This window comes from Triticum aestivum, chromosome 3B (assembly GCF_018294505.1).
Source record: "Triticum aestivum cultivar Chinese Spring chromosome 3B, IWGSC CS RefSeq v2.1, whole genome shotgun sequence".
Taxonomy (NCBI): Eukaryota; Viridiplantae; Streptophyta; class Magnoliopsida; order Poales; family Poaceae; genus Triticum; species Triticum aestivum.
The window spans coordinates 488,758,878-488,771,177 of NC_057801.1; the positions used below are offsets into that span (position 1 = coordinate 488,758,878).

At 45.2% G+C, this 12,300-nt stretch overlaps 1 long non-coding RNA gene across 3 annotated transcripts; it reads right to left on the minus strand.

The window, feature by feature from the left end:
• Positions 1–8,626: 8,626 nt before the first annotated feature.
• Positions 8,627–11,252, minus strand: LOC123070530 (uncharacterized). Of its 3 annotated transcripts, none has more exons than XR_006433804.1 (5): positions 10,834–11,252; positions 10,646–10,740; positions 10,051–10,141; positions 9,415–9,673; positions 8,627–9,128 (listed from the first exon to the last, which is right to left on the minus strand). It is a non-coding gene; the product is annotated as an uncharacterized lncRNA (long non-coding RNA). The 3 variants fall into 3 exon arrangements; XR_006433803.1 differs by lacking the exon at positions 8,627–9,128 and adding an exon at positions 9,797–9,972 and having other exon boundaries at positions 9,152–9,673; XR_006433802.1 differs by lacking the exon at positions 8,627–9,128 and having other exon boundaries at positions 9,152–9,673.
• Positions 11,253–12,300: the final 1,048 nt, after the last annotated feature.

The following is a 12,300-nucleotide window of genomic DNA, read 5'->3' on the forward strand; positions in this document are numbered from 1 at the left end:
GATGAATGTGAACAGGCTTCGTCTCGCCGGACGACTGGAAAGCAGACTCTGTGGCGGGCTTCTTGGATCGCAGCAAGTCACTCGGATCTGCGTTTTGCTTGTATTCCTCGAACTCGACCGCTGTCACTTGGGAATCGGCAATCTTGGAGCCCTTCTGAAAGCACTCTTCTGCCTTTTTCCTATCACCGGTGACAGTGATCACTCCTTTGGGGCCGGGCATCTTCAATTTGAGGTACACGTAACATGGTCGAGCCATGAACCGTGCATAAGCTGGTCTCCCCAAAATGGCATGATATGCACTCTGAAAATCCACGACCTCAAACGTCAACTTTTCTTTGCGAAAATGCTTCGAATCACCAAACACCACGTCCAAAGCTATCTGGCCGAGTGACTCGGCCTTCTTCCCAGGTATAACTCCATGAAAGCTCATGTTACTAGTGCTCAGTCGGGACATCGGAATGCCCATACCTTTCAATGTGTCTGCATACAATAAGTTCAGCCCACTTCCACCATCCATCAGCACCTTTGTCAGTCGAGTGCCTTCGACAACTGGATCGACCACCAAAGCTTGCCTCCCAGGGGTGGCAATATGAGTCGGGTGATCAGATTGGTCGAATGTGATGGGTGTTTGGGACCACTTCAGATAATTTGCTTTTGCGGGGGCAACCATGTTCACCTCTCGGTTAATCACTTTCAGTCGACTTCTGCTTTCCACATCTGCAAAGATCATCAGAGTGGAGTTGATATGCGGATATCCTCCCTCACTGTCCTCCTTGTCTTCGGCCTTGTCCGACTCCTTCTCCTTGTCCTTAGACTGTTTTCCTTGAAACTGCTGGATCAGGAGTCGACATTGGCGAGTGGTGTGCTTCGGGTAAATGATATTCCCCTCTTCGTCTTTCTTCGTGTGAATGTGACATGGCATATCCATCACGTTGTTCCCTTCTTTATCCTTTACCTTCTTGGGGTTCCAGGATCCTTTTGGTTTCCCCTTAAACTTTCGTTGAGTCACGGCCAGAGCCTCTCCAGGAGCTGCCGGTTCAGCCTTCCGCTTCTGTTTCCGACTGGTGTTTCCTTTTTCCGACTGACTCGGCTTGTGCTTGCCGCTTCGGAGTCGGTCTTCTTCTTCACCGTTGGCGTATTTAGTAGCAATCTCCATCATCCGACTCAAGGTCATGTCATCGGTTCGACCAAACTTCAAACTCAGTTCTCTGTTCTTGACGCCGTCTTTGAAGGCGCAGACTGCCTGATGATCGGACACATTCTCCACAGTGTGGTGCAAAGTGATCCACCTCTGAATATACTCTCTGAGAGTCTCATTAGCCTTCTGCACGCAGACTTGCAACTCTGTTAATCCAGCTGGTCGCTTGCAAGTTCCTTCAAACGTTCTGACGAACACTCGGGACAGATCTTCCCAAGTGTAAATGCTGCTAGGAGGTAATTGAGTCAACCATGCCCTGGCAGAACCTTCCAGCATGAGGGGCAAATGCTTCATGGCCACCTCGTCGTTCCCACCACCAATCTGAACTACCACTCGGTAGTCTTCAAGCCAAGTTTCAGGCTTAGACTCCCCAGTGAACTTGCTGACTCCTGTTGCCAACCTGAAATTGGGAGGGATAACTGCGGCTCTGATAGCTCTGCTGAAACATTCAGGACCAGAAACATGCACTCGACTGCTTGAGGGTACATCTCTGTCGAGTCCACCTCGATGAGCTCTGTTCCGGTCGACCAAACCTTGCACGATAATGGATCGCGCGTCGAAGCCTGGTTCTCTGGGGTCGACTGGAACCCTACGCCCTGTACTGTACTGACGCCTGTCATCTGGCTGCCGAGGAGCGTAAGACCCACCCCTCGGAGGGGAATAGGGCACTCGACGCCTATCGTCTCGGTCGAGTCTGTCGCCATATTGATCTCATCGATTCTCGCGCCCTTCACGCCGCGGAGGCGATCTGGGGCTGTGAGCCGACTGAACCGTATTCACAGTGACGGATCGACTGTGAATTCTGTTGCGCGACTGAGACACGGCTGAATTCTGATCTCCTGCTGCCCGAAGCAGATCCCTGATCTGCAGCAAACCTCTGCTAGCTTCCGACTATGAAGGCTGGATGGACTCTTCTATATGGGTCGCAGCTGCTAAATTCTGGATTGGGGTTCGATATACCTGAGTCGGCGGGAAGAGTTGACGTCGATTGGAGTCGGGAACTCGTTGCCGCGCGCGCTCGTCGAGTGCTCGCTGAAGGTTCTCCAGCCGAGTGCGCTCGGCCAAATTGGCCAGACGCGCCTCCTCCAAGGCACGAGCCTCGGGGGTTTCTCCTGCGATGGGAGTATGCAGGGCATCCACGTTCCTGCGGCGAAGTTCCTCTCTTTGCAGAGAGTCGAGTGGCTCGGGCTGGTACTCTTCGTAGCCTCGTGCGGGGTCGTCTCCGTCACCTGCTCCACCGTCATGGGCGAAGCCAGGGGGACCGCGGGGCCCGTCGACCATCAAGATTTCTGCCGCTGGATCACTGCTATCGCACTCGGATGCAGTCTCTACGGAGCCAGTCGACAGGTCGAACAAGCCGTAGAGATATTCGTCGGGCTCGATTGCCGCGACTTGGGTGGTGACTGATTGGCGAGCCACCGCGTGCCTCACCCATCGCTGAAGCCTCGACCGGCCCGAGCGCTTGCGCTGGCGGGAGACCGGGAGGGTGGACGATGGAGGAGCCGACCGATACTGGGTCGACGGTTGCCGCAGCAGAACGCCGCGGACACATGCGCGAAAATGCGTCGCACCGCGGACGGGGAGCGCATCTACGTCGAGTGGAGCCTCCTGGAGCCATGCTGAGTCGTCGGCGATGAAGGTGAGAGTGCCGAGACGGATCTCTTGACCCTCGACCAAAACTCCAGCAGGCACCATGATGAAAGTACTCGGAAGAATCGCAACTTCTCCACAAAATTGCTAAAACACCTGCCCCATGGTGGGCGCCAACTGTCGTGGTTCTAAGCCTGACAGTAGAGTGGGGGGTAGGTATGGAGAGGCAAGGTCCTAGCTATGGAGAAGTTGTAAGCACAAAGGATGTACGAGTTCAGGCCCTTCTCGGAGGAAGTAACAGCCCTACGTCTCGGAGCCCGGAGGCGGTCGAGTGGATTATGAGTATATGAGCTACAAGGTGCCGAACCCCTCTGCCTGTGGAGGGGGTGGCTTATATAGAGTGCGCCAGGACCCCAGCCAGCCCACGTAGGAGAGGGTTTAAGGTGAGTTAAGTCTGGGGCGTTACTGGTAACGCCCCACATAAAGTGCCTTTACTATCATAAAGTCTACTTGATTACAGGCCGTTGCAGTGCAGAGTGCCTCTTGACCTCCTGGTGGTCGAGTGAGTCTTCGTGGTCGAGTCCTTCAGGCCAGTCGAGTGAGTCCTCGTTGGTCGACTGGAAGGCGACCTCTTCTAAGGATGTCCTGGGGTAAGTTACTTGGATCAGGTCCATGACCCTACCCTAGGTACATAACCCCATCAGTGTTCGCTTGTGATAAGTTAAGACCTTATATTGTTGATTCCAAAGTAACTGTTCACACTGATCATCCTGCTATTAAATATCTTATGGAAAAGAAAGATGCTAAACCAAGACTTATTAGATGGGTTCTCTTGCTACAAGAATTTGATTTGCATATTATTGATAGAAAGGGAGCTGAGAACCCCGTTGCAAACAACTTGTCTAGGTTAGAAAATGTTCTTGATGACCCACTACCTATTGATGATAGATTTCCCGATGAACAATTAGCTGTCATAAATGCTTCTTGTACTGCTCCATGGTATGCTGATTATGCTAATTATATTGTTGCTAAATTTATACCACATAATTTCACATACCAGCAAAATAAAAAGTTTTTCTATGATTTAAGACATTACTTTTGGGATGACCCACACCTTTATAAAGAAGGAGTAGATGGTGTCATTAGACGTTGTGTACCTGAGCATGAATAGGAACTGATCCTACACAAGTGTCACTCCTAGGCTTACGGAGGACACCATGCTGGAGATAGAACTGCACCTAAGGTATTGCAATCCGGTTTTTATTGGCCTACTCTTTTTAAAGATGACCGTAAGTTTGTATTGTCTTGTGATGAATGTCAAAGAATTGGTAATATTAGTAGACGTCAGGAAATGCCTATGAATTATTCACTTGTTATTGAACCATTCGATGTTTGGGGCTTTGATTATATGGGACCTTTTCCTTCCTCTAATGGGTATACACATATTTTAGTTGTTGATTATGTTACTAAGTGGGTAGAAGCTATTCCAACCAGTAGTGTTGATCATAACACCTCTATTAAGATGCTTAAAGAAGTTATTTTTCCGAGGTTTGGAGTCCCTAGATATTTAATGACTCATGGTGGTTCACATTTTATTATGGTGCTTTTCGTAAAATGCTTGCTAAATACGATGTTAATCATAGAATTGCATCTCCATACCACCCTCAGTCTGGTGGTTCACATTCTATACAACTTTTGTTTAAGATTTTTTGCAGGAAAACTTCTCTCTAAATGGGAAGGTCCTTACATTATCGAGGAGGTCTATTGTTCCGGTGCCATCAGAATCAACAACGTCGAGGGCACAAGTCCGAAGGTGGTGAACGGTCAAAGAATCAAACATTATATCTCAGGTAATCCCATAAAGGTTGAAACCAATGTTATTGACAGCGTAACCCTGGAGGAGTACATAAGGGACACTTTCCTGAACGTTTCAGACTCCAAAACGGAATAGGTATGTGGTACGGTAAGTAAACCGACTCCAAAACTGCTCAAATAGCAATTTGTCTCTGTTTTAGAATATTTAAAAAAATAGGAAAATTAAATGTAGTCCGAAAGAGACACGAGGCATCCAAGAAGGTGGAGGGCGCGCCCTACCCCCCTAGGCGAGCCCCCTGCCTCGTGGCCACCTCGTGTGCCCTCCGGACTCTGTTTTCTTGCACGATACTTCTTTTGGTTGGTAAAAAATCATTATATAATCTCCCGAAGGTTTTGACCAACGTACCACGACAAAATCCTCTGCTTTTGGTTCAAGCTGTTTTTTTGATAGATCTAGATCACCATGACATCTCCAAGCACCCCCAAGGACAAGTTTTTGAGAAGACTATCTTCAAGCTTCACGAGAAAATCGAGCACCTCCAGGCCCAGATCTATGACATGTAAAATCAAAACTGTGAGTATGAATATAGATTCAAGAGGATGAGTTTGGCTGCAGATTTGAGGATCTCGGAGACTCGTTCATCCTTCTATGATGGTGAGCCTATTCCTTGGAAGATGGATGACAAGCCTACATCATCAACAACTCCATCATCACCACCTCCGAAGAAAGAGATATAAATACATGGGTATGTGCAATCCTTTTGGCAACTGCCAAGCTTGGTGGGGGTGCCCCGGTATCGTATCACCATCACACTTCTATCTTTATCATTTTTCTTAGTTCGATCCTTTTGGTTATATCTTGATCTAGTAGAATAAAGTTTTAGTATGATCTAGTTTTGAGTTTTGTTGTGATCTCTATCTATGCAATCGAGTCTGTGAATTATACATAATAAAGATTAGTTTTGAGTTGAGGGCTTTGCTATCCTGTTATGATCTTGAGGGAATAAGGGAAAGAATAAAAAGAAATAAAAAGATCATATTGATCTTATGGAGAGTAATGACTTCACATATAAAGAGTATGATGAATAAAGTTCATGAGAATTGACAAACATAGTTTTGGTCATCATTGCAATTAATAGGAAGCAATGAAGAAAAAGAGGTTTTCACATATAAATACACTATCTTGGACATCTTTTATGATTGTGAGCACTCATAAAAATATGGCATTCTAAAAGGTTGATGTTGGACAAGGAAGACAACATAATGGGTTATGTTTTCTTATATCCGAATAAGTTATATAGTCATGGATCATCCAACACGTTGAGCTTGCCTTTCCCCTCATGCTAGCCAAATTCTTTGCACCAAGTAGAGATACTACTTGTGCTTCCAAACATCCCTAAACACAATTTTGCCATGAGAGAGTAAGATCCTTCAAGTAAGTTGTCATCGGTGCAAGCAATAAAAAAATTGCTCTCTAAATATGTATGATCTATTAGTGTGAAGAAAATAAGCTCTATACGAGCTTGTGATATGGAAGAAATAAAAGCGACAGACTGCATAATAAAGGTCCTTATCACAAGCGGCAATATAAAGTGACATTCTTTTGCATTAAGATTTTGTGCATCCAACCATAAAATCGCATGACAACCTCTGCTTCCCTCTGCGAAAGGCCTATGTTTTATTTTTTATCTTCTACCCTCATACAAGAGTCATGGTGATCTTCACCTTTCCTTTTTACACTTTATCCTTTGGCAAGCATTATGTGTTGGAAAGATCCTGATATATATATATCCACTTGGATGTAGGTTCTCATAAAGTATTATTGTTGACATTACCCTTGAGGTAAAAGGTTTGGAGGCGAAACTATAAGCGCCTATCTTTCTCTGTGTCCGATTGAAACTTTGTACCCATAAGTATTGTGTGAGTGTTAGCAATTGTGAAAGACTAAATGATAGTTGAGTATGTGGACTTGCTGAAAATCTCTTATATTGACTCTTTCTGATGTTATGATAAATTGCAATTGCTTCAATGCCTGAGATCATAGTTTGTTAGTTTTTAGTGAAGTTTCTGATTCATACTTTACATTATGAATAGATTGTTATTTTAGCATAAGAAATCATATGAAAATATATATGTTGCTGTTCTAAGATTGACCATGATGCCCTCATGTCCGTATTTTATTTTATCGACACCTCTATCTCTAAACATGTGGACATATTTTCCGATTTCGGCTTTTGCTTGAGGACAAGCGAGGTCTAAGCTTGGGGAGTTGATACGTCCATTTTGCATCATGCTTTTATATCAATATTTATTGCATTATGGGCCATTACTACACATTATGCCACAATAATTATGCCTTTTCTCTCCTATTTTATAAGGCTTACACGAAGAGGGAGAACGCTTGCAGCTGGAATTCTGGGCTGGAAAAGGAGCAAATATAAGAGACCTATTCTGCACAACTCCAAAAGACGTGAAACTCCACGAAAATCAGTTTTGGATTATATTAAAAATATTGGGCGAAGAAAGCACCAGAGGGGGGCCACCCACCAGCCACGAGGGTGGAGCGCGCGCCCCTGCCTCGTGGCCACCTAGCAGGCCCCCGATGCGATGCCCATCTTTTGCTATATGGTGTCTTTTGCCCTGGAATAAATCATAAGGAAGCTTTTAGGAGGAAGGACCGCCGTCTCGAGGCGGAACATGGGCAGGACCAATCTAGGGCTTCGGTGGAGCTGTTCTGCGGGGAAACATCCCTCCGGGAGGGGGAAATCATCGCCATCGTCACCACCATCGATACTCTCATCGAGAGGGCGTCAATCTCCGTCAACATCTTCACCAGCACCATCTCCTCTCAAACCCTAGTTCTGAAGGAAATATGCCCTAGAGGCAATAATAAAGTTGTTATTTTATGTTTCCTTATTTCATGATAAATGTTTATTATTCATGCTAGATTTGTATTAACCAGAAACTTGATACACGTGTGAATACATAGACAAAACCCCGTTTCCCTAGTATGCTCTACTTGACTAGCTCGTTAATCAAAGATGGTTAAGTTTCCTAGCCATGGACATGTGTTGTCATTTGATGAATGGGATCACATCATTAGGAGAATGATGTGATGTACAAGACCCATATGTTAGCTTAGCATAATGATCGTTCAGTTTTATTGCTACTGCTTTCTTCATTTCAAATATATATTCCTTGGACTATGAGATTATGCAACTCCCGGACACCGGAGGAATGCCTTGTGTGCTATCAAACGTCACAAGGTAACTGGGTGATTATAAAGATGCTCTATAGGTATCTCCGAAGGTGTTTGTTGGGTTGGCATAGAACGAGATTAGGATTTGTTACTCCGAGTATCGGAGAGGTATCACTGGGCCCCCTCGGTAATGCACATCATATGAAGCCTTGCAAGCAATGTGACTAATGAGTTACTTACGGGATGATGCAGTATGGAACGAGTAAAGAGACTTGCCGGTAACGAGATTGAACTAGGTATAGTGATACCGACAATCAAATCTCGGGCAAGTAACATACCAATGACAAAGGGAATAACATAAATTGACATTGCGATTCGACCGATAAAGATCTTCGTAGAATATGTGGGAACCAATATGAGCATCCAGGTTCCACTATTGGTTATTGACCGGAGAGGTGTTTCGGTCATGTCTACATAGTTCTCGAACCCGTAGGGTCCGCATGCTTAACGTTCGATGACGATATGTATTATATGAGTTATGTGTTTTGGTGACCGAAGGTTGTTCGGACTCCTGGATGAGATCATGGACATGACGATGAGTCTCGAAATGGTCGAGAGGTAAAGAGTGACTAGATCATCGATGGCGCGCGTTGCCGCACCCGTCCATTATGACGATGGAATGCTAGGAAATTATTAAATATATCAAAGCATAAAAATAAACGTCAATAGATGTTTTTATCAAAAGTAACCATAAATATAAAGTATAGAGCTCTACAAAATGCTATTTTAACCAATCATGATAAGAATATATATGGCCTCTTCATTTCTAAAATAATAATTACTCATATGCTCCGTGTGTTTTTGAAGCAAACGGTGCAGCGTGCACTGGCTAATCAACTCAAATGTTAAGTAAATCTAACAAATCATGTCAATCACTACAATACATTGTGATATGAGCATTTCATCTGTGAAGATATAGTGGCTTTTATGCATGCCTCAATTTATTGAAGTGATATGCTAGTAGGTAGTCCCAAAACTTATTTGTCTTTGAATTTAATTCATTATCAGAACAGCGTGTGAGATGAAGCCATGCAAGATTAGAAGATCTGGTGTGGAAGATTGAAGATCGTGCACAGTAATGGTACCTAATTCCCAACCCATTTATTTCTTCACGGAGATCATGGGCCAAAGTTTCATTCATATTAATCTTCTCATCATCATCGAGTTACCATCACCTCACGCCATCACGATAAGAGGGGTTCATAACCGTTGCCTGATGCCTTCACAGAAGTAAATTGTCGTATACAATACAAACAGTACCATGGCCTGAATGATAGAGAAACACAAAGTGAACAATTGTATATCCTTAATGCATATATAGATACTAAAACATGAAGGTATGGGGTATGGCAGTCCACGTGAACTAACTACCTGGCCCATAGCCAACATATAGCGTAATCTCTTGGTGGCATATGGATGTAGGAGTAACAAAACAAAGAAGAACACCTAAAGAAAGTAAATAAGTAGACACCTATTTCTTCCGAGAAAATGTACATGCTATCACACAACATGATCATGCTTATGTATTGAATATCAAGAAGGAAGAGACCACCATATGCCAGTGCAGAGGTAAGGGCCACCGGGACACATAGCGAGTCAGGTGAGGTGCTCTTCCTGAGGTCCTACTGGTCTGCCGGAGGCACAAGGCGAACCACTAGGAGACATGGCGAGCCAGCCGACGTGCTGTTCCTAGAGTCCTTCTGGACTGTGGAAGGCATAGATGGTGACAGGATTCTCGTCTGGCATGGTGGAATTGATCAGTATGACGACATCAAATCCAGAACTCCCAGCCCGTATGTCTCTCCCCTCTCCTGCAATTGGCAAAGCAATAAGTTATCGATCAATATCTATGGACACAGCTGCATGAGGGACAACAAGGTACAACAGAAAAAACACATCAATCAGTATGCTTGTACAGTACACAGTACACACACCTTCGCAAACATTATATTCTCTTTTGATATTTGATTTCTACCACGTAATAAGCACCGTCATTCATCTTTCAAAGTCCTGGTTGTTAATTTTGCATCATGTGTGTGGTAATCTGGATTCAGCAAAACTCTGAATCCTTTCTTGATAATCTCAGTGTTATCAACTTATCATAAAGAACCTGACAGAAAAAAGGTTGCCACGGGACAAATCAAGAAACCTATTGCCCCAGTTTTAAATCAAGCAACAACCAACTCACCTTATATATTGAGTACACAACCAGAACCATCATCCTTGCACATAGAGGAGAAGGACATCATGATTTCTCATCAGTCCCGTCTGGGCTTCGACTGCATATAAGAAAGCGTTACACGGGGTGGGCCGCTGCTCCAGTAACAAATTCGTTGATCTGCTATTCATTTAGCCTGACTTAGCCTTTAATGTGTTCCTAGCTCTCACCCTTATTACATCTCTGACCGGCCACACGGCAACATTTCTGCTAAAATTGTTATAGGTGAATTTCGGCCTTCCCTTAATATTTCACTTTGTTAAGTAAATCTGAAATTATCTTATATACGTTTATGTATGCAATTCTATTTAACTACTAATGGCAAATGGGAAAAGTTGTTGATATAACTTATAACATTTTAATTTTGGAAGAAAAAATGATTAACCAAGTGCAATTGCAGTTAATTAAGTTCAGTGCTTACTATACAGTATATACTGTCTATCTGTGTCAGAACACTTCTAAGTTCTTGCAGAAATGGTGAAATCTCATTGTAGACTCACTGTTTGGGCAATAAAGATCACTTATGGGTATTACTAATCTTATTATGCCAAATGTCAAATATTACCAGGCAAACAGAAGTGATGGCCGCACTGTGAAGAGCACCTTAAATACCATCGGCAAATATGTATGCTTCATTGTGTGTATATCTTGCACTATTCACTGCTTGTAGATCAAATTAACAGTAAGGAAGTGCATAATCTTCCCTTTTCAAAGCCTGAAATCAGAAAAAAGCTACATACGGGTGATTCTCACCTTGACGCTGAACGGGGCAAGCAGAATTGCGAGTGCTGGAGGACCAGCCCTTGTTCATCGCAACCAGCTTGGCCAGCGGGTAGAACGTGTTGATGGCCGTTTAAGGTCATCCCCTCCATACACTCGTCTTACGAGATTGGGATGCTCCGACCGTCTGGCGGCTGGCGGGCCACAACGGCAATGCGATGCCTATAACATGGAGCAAGTTTGAAGTAAATTCGTCGCCCCCCGTTCGATGCCTATGCCTTGCGGTGGCCGAGATCGAGAGATTGAGTCGTGGCTTGATGTTCGCGCCGGTAGTGGCTGGGGGCGGCGGCGCACTAGGGTGAGGGTAACACAGCCAGGTCGGATAAGAGGAGAGGTCGGGGAGAGAGAGACGAAAGAACGGGGCCGAGAGAGAGAGGAGATGCTCGTGTGCTCATGGGCTTCGTGGGACTGAATTTTGTGCGCGAAACTGGCCCAATTAACCAGAGGCCACTAAAACGGCTTCCGGAGTAGCAGCCCTTAGGACAGGCGGCCCAGTTAGCGCTAAACAACGATCTGACGATCAGAAACACTTCAAACACATGATCTGACGGCTAAAATTGCAAGTGCGTGAGAGAGCTCAGTTTAGGTTCAGTTATACTATCCTTAAATATATTGAAAGGTGGTATTCGGACACCAGAAGGGTTCCAGAGTGTATCGGGTACAAACCGGAGCACCGGAGGGGTTACCGGAACCCCCCGGTGGAACATATGGGCCATATGGGCCATGGGAGGGAGGCTAACCATCCCTTAAGGGGCTGGTGAGCCCCCCACAAGGTAGGAGGCCAAATTGGACTAGGGAAAGGGGGCGCCACCCCCCTTTCCTTCTCCTACTCCCTCTCCTCTCCCCTTTCCACCTTCGTAAGAAGGAAAAAAGAGGGGGGCCGAATCTGACTAGGGGTGGACTCCTAGTAGGACTCCCCCCTCCCTTGTGGCCGGCCTCCTCCCCTCCTCCTTTATATATGGGGGCAGGGGGGCACCCCAAAGCACAACAATTGTCTTAACCGTGTGCGATGCCCCCCTCCATCGTTTACTCCTGCGATAGTATCATCGTAATGCTTAGGCAAAGCTCTGCGCGGATGACATCACCAACACCGTCATCACGCTCTCGTGCTGACGGAACTCATCGACTCCATCGACACTTTGTTGGATCAAGAGTCTGAGGGACGTCATCGAGCTGAACGTGTGCAGAAGTCGGAGGTGCCGTACGTTCGGTACTTGATCAGTTGACTCTGTTTCTCCAACTTTATTTGAATCAAATTTGACTGCGGCCGGTCCTTGCGAAGGTTAAAACAACAAACTTGATAAATCACCGTTGTGGTTTTTGTGCCGTAGGTTGATGCTAAAAGCCCGTAGTAGCCACATAAAACTTGCAACAAACAAAGTAGAGGATGTCTAACTTGTTTTTGCAGTGATGTGATATGGTCAAGACATGATGTGATAT